Below are 14,983 nucleotides of genomic sequence, written 5' to 3' on the forward strand. Positions count from 1 at the left end.
CAGTAGAGGAAACACAACCTCTCAACAAATGATGCTGGAGCAATTGGACATCTGTAGGCAAAAAATTAAAAATGATCTTGACCTAAGTGTCACTTTTTTCTTTCTTTTTGTTTTTCTTTGGTAAGGAAGACTGGCCCTGAGCTAACATCTGTAGTTTATCTTCCTCTTTGTGTGTTTGAGGAAGATTGTCAGTGAGCTAACATCTGTGCCAATCTTCCTCTATTTTATAAGTGGGACCCTGCCACAGCATGGCCTGATGAGTGGCATGTAGGTTCGTGCCCAGGATCCAAACCTGCAAACCCTGGACCGTCAAAGCAGAGCACACAAACTTAACCACTACATCACTGGGCCGTCCCCAAAGTCTCACATTTTATATAAAAATTAACTTGAAATGGATCATAGACTTAAGTGTGAGACATAAAACTAAAATAGTTTTAGAAAAAAAATATATGAGAAAAATCTTTAGGATCTATGAGTGGACAAAGAGTTCTTTGTCTTTACATCAAAAATACAATCCACAAGAGGAAAAGTTGAATAATTGGACTTTATCAAAATTAAAAATTTTGCTCTGTTAAAGATCCTGTTAACGGAATGAAAACATAAACTACTGAGTAGGTGAAAATACTTGCAAAGCACATATCTAACAAAGGACTGCTATCTAGAATATATAAATAAATCTCAAAAGTCAACAGCAAAAACCAGTCTATTAGAGGGGCCGGCCTGGTGGTGCAGTGGTTAAGTGCGCACATTCTGCTTCGGTGGCCCGGTGTTTGCTGGTTCGGATCCCGTGTGCGGGCATAGCACCGCTTGGCACGCCATGCTGTGGTAGGCGTCCCACATATAAAGTAGAGGAAGATGGGCATGGATGCTAGCTCAGGGTCAGTTTTCCTTAGCAAAAAGAGGAGGATTGGCAGTAGTTAGCTCAGGGATAATCTTCCTGAAAAAAAAAATCAGCCTATTAGAAAATCGGCAAAAGATATGAAGAGACTTTTCACTGAAGAGGATATAGAGATAGAAATAAGCACATGAAAAAATATTCAACATCATTAGCCATTAGGGAAATGTCAATTAAAAACAAATAAGATATCTTTACACACATATTGGGATGGCTAAAATACAAAATAGTGACAACTCCAGATGACGGCAAGGATGCCAAAAAGCTAGATCACTCACATTGCTGATGGAATGTAAAATGATATAGTCATTCTGGAAAATAGTTGGGCAGTTTCTTAAAAAGCTAAACATGCAACTGTCAGGCAACCCAGCAAGTGTACCTCTCAGCTTTCATCTTAGAGAAGTGAAGTCTTATGTTCGTACGAAAACCTGAACATGAATGTTTATAGCAGTTTTATTCATAATAGCCAAACACTGAAGCAATCTAGATGTGCCTAAGCAGATAAAGGGTTAAACTAATGTAGTACATTTATCCCATGGAATACTCAGCAGTAGAAATGAAGGAAATATTGATACACAGAACAACCTGGGTGAATCTCCAGAGGATTATTCTGTGTGAAAAATCCTTCTCAAAAGGTCACACACTGTATGATTGCATTTATACAGCATTTTTGAAATGGCAAACTTACAGAAATGCAGAAGAGATTAGTCATCACCAGGGGTTAAGTCAGTGATGGAGTGGGAGGGAAGCAGGCATGGCTCTAAAAGGGCTGCATCTGAATGACCTTGTGGTGATGGCAATATTCCTCATCTCAACTGTATCAATGTCATTATCTTGTTTGTCATATTGTGCTATAGTCTTTCAAGATGTCACCATTGGGGAAACAGGGTGAGGGAACCCTAGATCTGCCTGCTGTATTTCTTACAACTGCAATCTACAATTCTCTCAAAATTGAAAGCTTAATTCACACAAAAAATCCCCCCAAAACAGAGGTTATGAGAAAAATAGAGTTGAGGCACAGCATTCAAAAACTTGGTTATTGGGACCGACCCGGTGGCTCAGCAGTTAAGTGTGCATGTTCTGCTTCGGTGGCCCGGGGTTTGCTCGTTCAGATCCCAGCTGAAGACATGGCACCACTTGACAAGCCATACTGTGGTAGGCGTCCCACGTATAAAGTAGAGGAAGATGGGCACGGATGTTAGCTCAGAGCCAGTCTTCCTCAGCAAAAAGAGGTGGATTGGCAGCAGATGTTAGCTCAGGGCTAATTTTCCTCAAAAAAAAAAAAAAGTAGTTATTGATCCATAAATAAGATAGGAACCTAATTAAAATATCAGCACTGTCTTACACTTGTTAAGTGGCCAAAAAATACGTGAATACAACAATAAATGACATTTTGCCTTAAAAGAGAAAGTATGTTTTCAAAGCCTAAAGAATTTTGTGCTTAATCAACCACTGGGAAAGATTTTATTCTGGTGATTCCCATGATTTTTGTGTTTTCCCAAATATTACAATGTTCTGACGAGCTCTTATCACATGAAAAATAAAAATCAGGCTTTTCTTCTGAGAATCTTAGCAACTATGATATTTTTTTGATAGGTTATAGGAATAATCAACAGCAAAATAGAAAGCTATGCTAGGAAGGAATTTCAGAACTTACATAATCTTGTCATTTATTCAAAGGACTTGATCAGTCATAAGGTAAAGAAAAATTACTTTTTTAGTATTAGGCTGTCATACATTAAAGATGAAAATAATTTGGGTTAGACAGTACTTTTTTTTCTACATACTAATTCTGTAGATGCTTGGAAAAGATAGGGAAATATAAGTATCTTAGCTTCGTTTTAAGCTGATTTTTGTAAAGTGGAATTTTTCCAAAGTACACATTTATAGTACCATTTTGAGGGAAATGTAATATTGCAATCTGTATGAAAGTGCATTAATTTAATCCATGTCTGCCTGTGTTTAGAGCCAACTAGAGAATTAATATCTATCCCTTCTATAGAGATAAAGCCTCAGATTCTTCACAATATTGTAAACCCTTCTTAACTAAATCATGGCTATGACAATAAATTCACATCTTGAAGGGCTTAAACACAAGAGAATAAGGAACTTTATAATGAAACTTAATGGATTACAATCCATTTAAACATACTTTCAGAAAGACTATGTTTCACTGGGGAGCTTTTGCTAGCTTAATAAGCGAGAATCTTCTGTCCTGCATGTAAGAAATAAGGCTGGTTACCCACACAAGCAAGATCAGCTCATGGATCAAAGCCCTACGAGGAAAGACAGAAGGTGTTTGAAGGGCACTTTACCTCCAGACCTTGACCATGACCTTGACACAAGGGCATTTTTTTCCTTTATTAGAAGAAAACACTTATAGTGACTTCATTTTTGAATTAATCATTTGAGAAAAGAAGTAAACTTTCACACTCCAAGACAACAAACATCTGTAAGGGTAAAACCTTGATTTATTCTCACATCTACTTCTTCGTTGTGGGTCTCAAAGACAGAAGACACTTTAATGACAGAATTAAAATATGAAACATAAGATTTGGTGCTTTGCTATGAGAGTCAGTCAGGCTGAGTTTGGAGTTAGGCCATATAAACCACAGTAGATATTCTTTGTTCCATAGGCAGATCCATTACCTAATTACTCTGGAATGCTCTTAATGCTTATTAACTAAGCTGAACTAGCTGACCAGCCACTCTGAAACAGCTGCCCAGCTCTGCCCTCGGTGTGTGTCTAAAGATGCACATGGGAGAGAATCAGAAATTGACATTGTGAATCTGAAAATACATAAACTGGATAAACGGACAAAATTTTGCTCAAGGGGTAGAACTGGAGGCAGAGAACATGACTCCCTGAAAGAAAATAGCCATGAGTGAAGTGGAAGTCTGAGAGATGGGGCCAAACTTCACATCAGGCCTTACAGGTCGAGAGGTCCTGGTAAGTTGCGAGACTGTGTCTGGCCATCTGGCTATTCAAGGACACACACACACACACACACACACACACACACCTCCCTTTGCCAATCCTCTTCCTGAGTATGCGTACTTGGGAAAGAGGGAACTATGATATACAGGAAAGAACTATGCCATTACGATCCAGTCTTGCAATGGGCTATTCTTTAGAGAAAACTGGTTGTAAAAGTGGAGGAGGAAATCTTCCATGGCAGAGGAAGTGGTGACGGCAAAAAGAACAGCAAAGATCTCTGATTATATGTATAGGTGGTACAAATCACAAATTTCAGGTATATTAAGATCTATAACTTTATTTTTCTATTACTCAATTTGATTTTTTTTAACATTCTCTCAGCTGGAATGGAAAATACAAATACAAATTTATCAGAGAACTTCTCAATTCATAATTCTGTGTCCAAGTTTCAGGAGCCCCATGGAGGGCCAAAAGGTGAGAGGACCCTCTTGTCATTTCTTCACTCAGTTAAGGGGCCCGTCATCCTGTCTAGTCATTAGCCCACAGACCTCGTAGGTAAACGCCAAGTCATTCCATATTGTTCTTCACTCAGGCTTTTTGTGCCCCACTGCTCTAAGTGATGCAGTTGTGACATACTTGGGGTCATGGGAATTATCTCTGCTATGCTGTGCTTTCCCAGGGCAAGACATCTCAGTGAGGCTGTCTCAGTCTTATTAGTCTAGACCCGCTCCTCAGGCAGTATGTGTAGGCTAAAGTGTTTCTGGAGAACTTCCTCCTTCCCAAGTTTCGTCCAAGAATTCCTGGTGTAGGCCCCATCTCTGCAGGACCCACTAGGATCTTAAATTTTCATTTTAATTCTTCCTCCCCTTTGTCCTTCAACATGAGGCTGGCTTTTCTACTTGGACCACTTCAGCAAATGAAAATAGATTGAACAGAGTCTTTCGAGGCCTTTATAGTGCCAGAGATAATAGAAGTTTAGCCAATAATAGCTGAAAATTTTCTAATTTAGAAACTTGGTGTCTTCTCAGTTTATATTAAAGATCAAGCCTTGTGGAGATAAAATCTCAGAATATAATTTTTCCCTGCCTTCTAATCTGTCAAATCTCTCCCTGACGACCAAGAGTCTAGAAAGGTCTAGGTACCTTAATTTGGGGAAAACGGGCGAGTAGAGAAGCAAAAATTATAGAAGAAAGAGATTTAGATAGATGATGCATGACATAGACAGACAGGTAGGTAATTACTCAGCCACATAAGTGAGACCTCCAGCTGATCACACTGATGGACACGCAGAGTACTGAGTTGTGGATCACTGTGAAGGCTATAATGGTATACTACCAGATAAAACTGAGGGACAGAGATTATACTCACTCTTACCCATTATTTAGAATCTTGCAATCATAGCCCTGGCAACCTTAAAACACAGTAACTGCTAATCTTTGAGGATTTTCTATAGTAGGAGCATTGAAATATTATTTAGCCCTGGACCAAGTCAGAAATCCTAAAATGTGAGAGACGTATGACTTTTCTTATTAATAACAGTGTTAAATAAAGTTAGTCCATACTTGACAAAGGACTATGGAACGTGAAACAAATGTGGATCAAAGACATAGAGATTACATTCATATACAATTTTCCTTTTTAGATAATCTTTCAAACAAACACAAGACAACCAATATTTAAGATAGTTATTTACTGAAATTAAAAGCAAATAGCTGTATATTATATCAATAAGCGCTTTCAATTGAGATTGGTAAAAACTTGTGCATGTGATACTCATTAAAGCTAGATAATAGTGGTTGTGTACAGGTGGTTAGGTTTTACTAACTTGTTTAGGTGTATCTGATAGTGTTAGGTAAACAATTCAATCCCTCTAGAAAACTCAATGTTTCTCCTGTATCCATCTAAGCAAGAGCAAAATTGGTAGAAAACAAGGTAAAAATACAATATCACAGTTATAATAGTATCAAATAATTATTGTGTGTCAAGTTTTGTTTATTGTATAACTCTTTTAATCTTTATGACAGCCCTATGAAGGATATACCATTATTATATTCATTTACAGGTAAGGAAACTGAGGCACTGAGAGGCTGTGTAGCTTCCCCCAAGTGAGAAAGTGAGTCAGGATTTACAACCAGGCAGCCTGGCAATGGAGTCCGCGAACTCCCTCCCTCTACAGCCCAGAAGTTCCACTTCCCTTAGACCTCACAGAACAAGAGACAATTAGCCTGAGCACAGAGGCAGGAGGGCTTCGAAACGGTGTTTCAATATAAGGGCAAAGGCAACAATTCTTGTGCAGACCAAATTATTGGAGATTTTTAACAAGTTCATGTATGGTTTTTTGGACTGATAAAAATGTTAATTTGTTCAATTGATTAAAGTCTCCACACGTGAGGACATATTATTTAGGTATGTATCATTAGCTTAACATTTCTCTAAGGATCTTTCTAAAGGTTTTCTTCCTTCTTAGTGACTAGCTGTGGTCAAACTGTACTGAGTACCCAAGATCACAGGAAAATGTGACGTGCAAGGTGGTAACAGGAGGCTTTAGGGAAGAATAAAAGTATAAGTTACTTCCCTAAAGAAACCCACAGATCATATCATCTAATCATACACAATTTTCAGAAAATGTGGTATGTGGTAGAAAGGAAAATTTGGAGTCAGGCAGACTGGAATGTGTACTTGTCTGCACTGTGACCTTGGGAAAGTTATTTGACTTCTATGATCCTTAGTTTCATAATTGTAAAATACAAATAGAAATGCCTATGCAGGTGGCTGTAAAGATTAAGTGAGGTAACATAAAGCCACCTTGGATAGTGATGGTATTAATATTTGCAGCTATCCCCGTTTGTGAAAGATCATTGTGATGGTACCTGGGAAAACTGAGTTTTTGGCACCAAACCTCTGAGGTCAGCCAATAAGATATCTGGTCGTGAAAAGTTCTTGTCTTGACTCTCATGAGTTGCAGAATAGCATGTCCTCCATGGCCAAACCACCTGGGTTTGAATCCTACATCTGTCACTTACTACTGGTGATTCTAGGCAAACTGCTTAATGTCTCTACGTCTTAGTTGACCCATCTATAAAATGCACATGATGATAGTATCCTCATTGGTTGTCATGAAGATGAGGTAAGTTATTACTTAATACATTTTTCAGATCAGTGACGTATGCATAATTAGCACTACATAGGTTTCTGTTAAAGAAATACCTTCACAATGTGTTTCTGATTGAAACTCTAATAATGGATTAGACTGGATGATTTTTTTAGTCACATTAATTTCTGGTATTCTTTGATTTATGATTCAAACAGACAGACAGTTGTCCCCTCTCTTGCAGAGGTAGTCAGAGGTGTAAGCTTTTGGATATTTAGCAAATACTATTTTAGAAGGTTCACAATGATTGATCTGCTTCACAATGTTGGCCTGAACTACCTTTTTTATGGACCTAAATGTCTGCGAGTATTTTTTTAATTGAAATTGTAGCATCATTTGCGTATCTAAAGTGAAATATGGTAAGCAAAATGTTGAATTCATTATATAGCCTCAAGATTTCTGACTTCACATAACCCCCTCATAAGAGTTTGAGTTTATGCAGAAAGAAAAGAAGAAGCCTGAACGAAAGTGCAGCTACCTTGATGTCAAGGATTGTGATTATTAACAGCAAAATAACAGAATATTATGGAAATAGGTGATCAAGAGTCCAAGTCAGTAATTTCCTCCAGTCCTCGAGAGTTCTGTCGTGTTAATCTGCAATCTGTTGCCAACCAATCACATTTCTCCCCAAATATGAACTCCATTCTCCATGCTGACTTCAAAGCATTCCAGACTTATTTCTGATCCCGGTATATGATTAGATGCTGACTGAATGATTCTCTCAGACAGTGATGAGACACCTTGTCAAGGTTATAGTCAGTAACTCAGACACTCGATCTCATACAATTTAGAGTTGGAAGGTGGTGGCTGCATTTATTTCTGTTAAGTGAGCATTGGAGATAAATGGCAGGCTTCATTTTCCAGCTTAACACTTTTGTGAGGGTGAATAATGGCTAGCTAAAAGCAATGGTGATATTGTAACAAAAGAAGGATGGGAACCATCTGTCTGAAATAATATTTCCTTTTTTTACCTATTATTGCCATCTCAATGATATCTATCTTAATGATATTTATTAAGCTAATTTTTGGCAAAACCTAAACATAGAGAATCAACTCAGGGATTATCAAGTACCATTTCTGTGGAGTGTAGAATATGCCATATAAACCCCTAATACATTTTCTCAGAAGATAACATCCAGCTTGAAAGTGAAATTTAAACATATATCTTTTTAGAATATAGTTATGATCGAAAGTTTAAAAGGAGTGCTTCCCAGATGAAACTGGAAGCTGGAGTCCAAAAAATACAATGTGATGAAAATATAGTGAAACTTCAAAAAACATAGACCACGCTTGGTTTCTGTGTAGGAAGCCAGAAGCAAGCATCTACAATAACCCATTCAGAGGCATACGCCATCAAGAGAGGATAGGCACTTTCTAGTTTCCTACAAAATGATAGCTATTGATTTCAAAATTTGGATGGAAAGAAATGTAAAATCTTTCATCCCTGCCTGCTCTTCAGTGGTGATTTTGTTGATTTGTGCTGAAGATGAGAGGGGAGCAGGGTGGTTAAAAGTGACTAGCCCATTGACTTTACAGCTCCACAAAATGTGACTTTTTAAACTACCTGCTCCCCTTGGCCATTCCTGACTCTTGGTTTAGCTGTTAATCTCCTCATCAAAGTCAAGCTAAATTCCCTAGCTGCTAAGGTTTGTTAGAAACCACAGCAAGGGAAAGGTTAGTGGTACTCATCCCTTGATTGCGGAAGGCCTAAGGTCCTTCTATGTGCCAAAATGATGCATTGTTCCCTGTGCCTTCCTTGTCACAATCCTACTGTTCTACAACTCAGGACATAATTTTACAATCCTTCTCATTATTAGCACGTTTCAATAAAGTTCAAATTTGTATAGCCTCAGAGCCATTAACATTTTGTAGCACATTCTGGGTGGCACATTTCTCATTCAGAAAAATGTCTGCAGAGAAACGCTCTTCTGATGTATTACACCCCTTGCTTCATCATTTAAAACTTGAGACATCTACCAGCATATACATCTTATTTAAAGTGTCAAAAGAGGGCAAAAAATTGCAGTGACTTAAAAAGCCTTGTTGCTTAAACTTCAGGGATCACTGCATCCATTTTCCCTTTTTGGTGTTACCATTTTTTTACTGTTTTCTTCTCCATTCATTTCTTTTTGAACAAGGGTCACAATCAGGGAGAAAATAAGTAAGGACATTTTCAAGGACATTATTTAATCCTACATTTTTAGGGAAAAGTAATAAAAATTATTATTTATCCAGGCATAAACAAGGCAACATAGAAATATCTATATTCTTAGGAGCATTTTATTTGCAGATTACTATCTTTGAAAAATAATAATACGGTCTTCAGACAGGTAAGGCTTAAAAAAACAATTGATATTTCTCACTTATACAGAGCAACTCAATAAAACTATTAAAGTCTGGAGGGAGGTCCTGGAAGTTTGAACGTTAGAGTGTGGATTCCTTTTTGTCCTTCCTTAGGACTTCATCATGAGATAAATCACTAATCAATATCATTTGGCAGAACAGAGAGAGGCTCAGGATTGTTGTTTACCTTATGTGGTTGCAATAGAATGGATGCTCATCTCCAAGTTGCGATGCGAAGGGTTCTTCTGAATGACTCCCCTTTTTCTTACTTTTATAGTGTAAATGTTACCACTTGAGATTTATTCTTTCAGTGGTTACAAACTCTGCTGAACTCTGATTCAACTGGGAAGCTTAACAACTAAGATGCCCAAGGCCCACATTCGAAAGAGTCATTTGCAAGTAGTCTGTGACAGAACCTTGACTTCTGCAATTCTGCACACTTCTTATATGATTTGGATAGACACCCGGTTTGGGAAATACTGAGTTTAGGTGATTCTTCAGTGGATTGTTAAATACAATCAAGCACGGCTTAACAACAGGAATACATTCTGAGAAATACATTGCTAGGCAATTCCATTGTTGTGGCAACATCATAGTGTATAATTGCACAAATCTAGGTGGTATAACCTACTACACACCTAGGTGATATGGTACTAATCTTATGGGACCACCGTTGTAGATGTTATCCACAATTGATTGAAATGTCATTATGCAGCACATGACTGTACAAATGCCCCTAGGAGGTAGGATATTATCACACATTTATATGCTAGATTGAAGCGTTTTTTCTAATTTATTTCTGCCTCATAGGATGACCCTCAGAGAACAACATCAGTGGTGTGCTGATGAAGTGGGTGAAGGTGGGGGTGGGCTGTGTGTTTGGGGATTGGAGGGAGGAAGTCTTGCTTTGCAGTATTTGCCAATTTCTATGATGTAAATCCTCTTTCTATGGCCCATTTCAAGCTACTAATGGATTAACAATCATCTCATAAAATTTCTGAATATTTAGCAATCACTTTTTGTGAGCCAGTGAGATGCTGGCTCCTGCACACCACTGAGACTGTGGGTAAGTACCTCTGAGAATGAAGATAGGTAGGCTCTGAATATATAGCCAAGGGCCACGAAGGTGAGTTTGGGATGTGATGTTCTGGTAAAGACATCTAGGGAAGAATTATGGTCAAAAGCAAACAAACAAAAGGACACAAGACGGGGGATTCTGTTAAGGAGTTCAACAGGATTTTATTTGGGACATAGTTCTTTGGACCTGGTAAAGAGGTTGTATGGATGGGGAAGCTCTAAGAGTGTGGTTGAGGTCAGATTTCAGGTTGATGATAACATGTTGGCAGCCCAAACATGCAGGCATCATAGAGAAGAGCAGATGAGCTATTAACCTAACAGGTCCACACAAAATCAAGAAGCAGATCGATCAAGAGCCAAAGCCAGATGAAGTAGAGAGATTAAGTCTCAGGCCGGGAGAGGCAAGCAGAGAAAAGACAGCTTGTGGGTAAGGTTGAAGGCCAATTCAGGACAAACGTGAGGATCCCTGGTACTGATTGCCTTGTTACATTTACACAGCATTGTGAGTGAAGAAGAACCTTCATACAGTAGAGCTGTATGGATACTTAACAAATTGAAATATGGAGTTTGGGTGGGAAACTCAAATTATCCTAACTAGAATGAAGACTTCCTAGACTATCTATGTGATGTCAAATAGTGCCATAGATGTCAACTTCCTGACATACACTATGGGAAACCCTTCATTTCTGTTGCCTTAACTTAGAATCCACTTTCCAATTTAAGATTCTCCTTGTTGTTTAATATTTGAGGTTCCTTTTTCAAACATGACATTAAAAATGGTCACCAGCTTCCTGAAATATCGCTAATTTATAATTTCTCTGGCAATAGGCAGGGATCTTCAAATTAGATGTTATCCTTTACTTACAGTGGCAAACCCTTGGAGCACTCATGAGCTTTTGTTCTCCCATCTGAGAGTCACTTGTAGAACAGGAATGATTATTACTTTAACTACTTCACAGCCCCCTCAGGATAGAGGAGTGATCCCTCTTATCCCAAAAAGCAAAAAAAAATGAATGGTCAATGGTTCAGTAGCATCTTCAGAGTATTATGGGGTCTCATGAATGTATTGAAAGGACAACCAGTGTGCTTTTTCTCAAATAATGGTGACATAACTATAAGCAAATCTAACACAATATATTAAGGTAAAGATAGTATTTCAAGAAATCATTTCCCTCTCTGTTATAACGTCAAGAACCTTATATAATGGATTATAACGAAAATGGAGTTGATTTGTACCCACAGGGACAAAAGCTGAATATATGCTTGTTTTCTTATTTGATTTTGTCCAAATGATTTTCTCACCTTGGCATTCTTCTTGCAATACAATCAAGCATAAGGATTTGGAGAAAGACAGTACTGTGTCTTATGGGTTTTGTGTGTGAGCTGCATCCCCAAACCAAATTGCTTCATGAAAGGTGATAAAGAGAACTGATATCTCAGAATAAAGAGGAATATGCTGTTTATAGCTACCAGCCTTGAGGGTCTCAGATCAAAAGCCAATTAAAAAAAAATTCCCTTGAGATATATGAAGGCAGAATTTTTTACTTCATATATTCCAAGAACATAATTTCTTTTCCACAGCCTTCCTCTACACTTTCATTTGGACCCTACTTAATTTAAATTATGCTAAGTTATATAATTTATTTTATAATTAAATATAAATTTAATATGTTTAAATGGTTGGAGTATAATGCAATTGTTAGTGCACAATAATTTAAGAATAATTGGAGAATAATAATCAGCATAGTGCAAAAGTGCTCTTATTTGCCTCATGATTGATAATTAGTAGCAAAATAATAATATGAAACGGTACAAACTGCGATCCAAGAAAATAAGAATACAACTATACCTATCATAAAGATCAAGATAATTTGACCCTGAGTTTCCCAGCAACCAAAAAAAATAGAAAGAATTATTGATTTTACGATTATCATCAGAAATGAGAAAGCAATTTCTTGGGCAAAGGAAACATTATTTTTTGCTTGAGTTCTACATTAATTTGCATAGGGATACTAAGTAATGTCACAGTAAACGTCCTCAGTGATTTATGGTAAACGTAGTATGTATCTATCATGGTGATTCCACAAGAGATGAATCAAAAATAGCTCATCAAAGTGGCTTTGTATTTTATCAATGGATCTTAATAATCTGCAGAAGTCAAATTTTATGATAAGTATCAAAATTATGTTGGAAAATAATCTCCTGATTTCTTCATCCTTTATGAGTTCTTTTATTTTTTAAAAGAAATCTATTTGTTGGTGATCTTAGTATATATAAGAAGACATGTGTAAGAGTAGCATCTTTTGACAATGTTGTGTGGTAGAAGTGATAAAGAGCTTTACCTTCTCCCCAGGTAATCCTCTATGAAAATGTACTTATTTTTCCAAAAATGTTGTGAAAAAGTTTTCCAAAGCCGTTAGAATTGACGTTTAGACATACCAGTGAATTTTTACACATGTTAAAGGAAATAATGTTTTAATCATATTATTTTACAATCAGCTTAAACGTAAGAGATCTATATGTCATTAGAAATGTTGTTTTTTACCAGAAGTACATCAGAGGTAAGTTTTTGTTCAGACAAGCATAATTATCGCTTAAATTAATTTCTTCAAGAACACAATTTTAGAAAAGTACAAAGAATGAGATAGATTCACTTGCTCTGAAAATAGCATTTACAGTTGTTTAAGATATAGGACTTCTGCGAAAATATGTAAGGAGAAAAATAAGTATAGATAATGGCTCTAGTATTCCTATTGTTTCTAAATACTACATATTAAAGCTGTTGTTCATTGTAGATACTTAATTATTTGCAAGATAAAGACAGAATTCCCAACTCTAAAACAAGAAAAAAATTAAAATTTTTACAAAATTTGGAACTTTGTTGGAAACAAATCTCTCACTCTCTAAGAGAGAAGAGATGAGCTTCCACTAGTTTGGAAGCCTTTTTATAAAAATCTCTTTGGCTCTGTGGCAAACATAGGAAACAGTGAGCATAGCTGAACCTTGGAGGGATAGACAACAGTTGAGTTTTTTTGCAAGATTGAACAGTTTAAATCCCCGTCATTAATAAATGAAGGCCACTGCCAAATAACAACAGTAAACGTGAATGCAATAGCAGCAGCACAATAAGTGAGTTCTTTTAAGGAGAAATAATTCTGTGAGCAGACACTGAATCAGCAATGATTACTATCTTGCAAAAGTAAATCAACTCCCTTTTCATGGTGCTCTAATATCCTGAGAATAGCATTATATGTTGAAAAGTAAAACAGCAAGGCTAAAAACATATTTTAAAACAAATAAAAAACCCCAAAGTTGGAATTCCAACTCTCTTAATGAAAAATAAATTTCAACTGAGTTAAACTGAGCGAAATTTTGCTATTATTCTACTAGGATGCATTTGAGATCAAAGGTGCCGCAGTTGTGTACAGATGTGAACCTGACTCAATCAAGAGACTTGGGGATGGAGTTTTGCCTTCAAAATGGCCAATGAAACTGTTATGGACTTATATTTGCAAGTATCACAATCTAGGGGACTGTTGATTTTCTTGTGATGAACAATGGGCTTTGTTTTCCTGAAGGACCTAGTTTGGGGATTCTGGAGCCTCTGAGAGAGGGGCATGAGGAGATGAAAAGTGACAAGGTGCAGACTGTTGGGTTCCCCCCTTTAGAGGGGCCATTGGAAGTTTGTCTTTGTCTCTGACCAGGTATTTCTGGCAAAGAGGCAACAGGCTTAGAGTGTTCCTGCTTAGTTTTGCTCCACAAACTTAAAACTGTTGGACTGAGTTCAGTGAAGATTAAAACAATAATAACAATAAAGCATTTGACATTGAACAGTTGTCTTGTCTTGGTCTGAGCACTTCACTTCCAAAAGTATATTAAACATGTCAGCTGTTAACCAGTTTTGGGAGATACTTCATCTAAAAGATTGCATTTTGTTGAAAGTTGGGCACAGTAAAGTGCTTGCAAAGTTTAAGATTATAGATGCTACATGTTTTGGTTAAATGTTAGAAATATCCATTTGTCCTCAAAATCAACTTTATGTATTCAAAATTGGATCATTGACTTTCTTCACATTTTGGTTTTCAACTTTGCATATTATAGAATATTCTGTCAATACAATTGTTTATTATCAACTTTGATTGAATTAGAAGTAAAAAACATGAAATAGAAGACGAAAAATGATGTTAAAATTGGCAATGAATCTCCTATGATTTTCCCTGAGATTATGCTTTTACTATTTAAATGCCACTGGACCTCTTTGTCACTTTTTGTTTGTCTGTTTGCCCCACAGTCTCTGGGATGTTTGGGATCTCCCACTTCCAAAGCCAATTCCCTCTGCTCACATATGTATCAACACATGCGTTGGAAAATGTTGGAAATTGAGAGGAATGAGAATTTTGAGGGTACTTATTTATTATCCTAATTACATATTGCTGTGTAACAAACTACCCCAAATTTTAGTTGCCTAAAACAATTATTTATTTTGCTATGAATGTTCCATTTGGACAGGTCTCTGTGGAGATGTTTGTCTCCACTCCATGTGTCATCGCCTGGGTCTTCTCAACTACGACTATAGGAT

The sequence above is a fragment of the Equus quagga genome, chromosome 4, assembly GCF_021613505.1.
Source record: "Equus quagga isolate Etosha38 chromosome 4, UCLA_HA_Equagga_1.0, whole genome shotgun sequence".
Taxonomy (NCBI): Eukaryota; Metazoa; Chordata; class Mammalia; order Perissodactyla; family Equidae; genus Equus; species Equus quagga.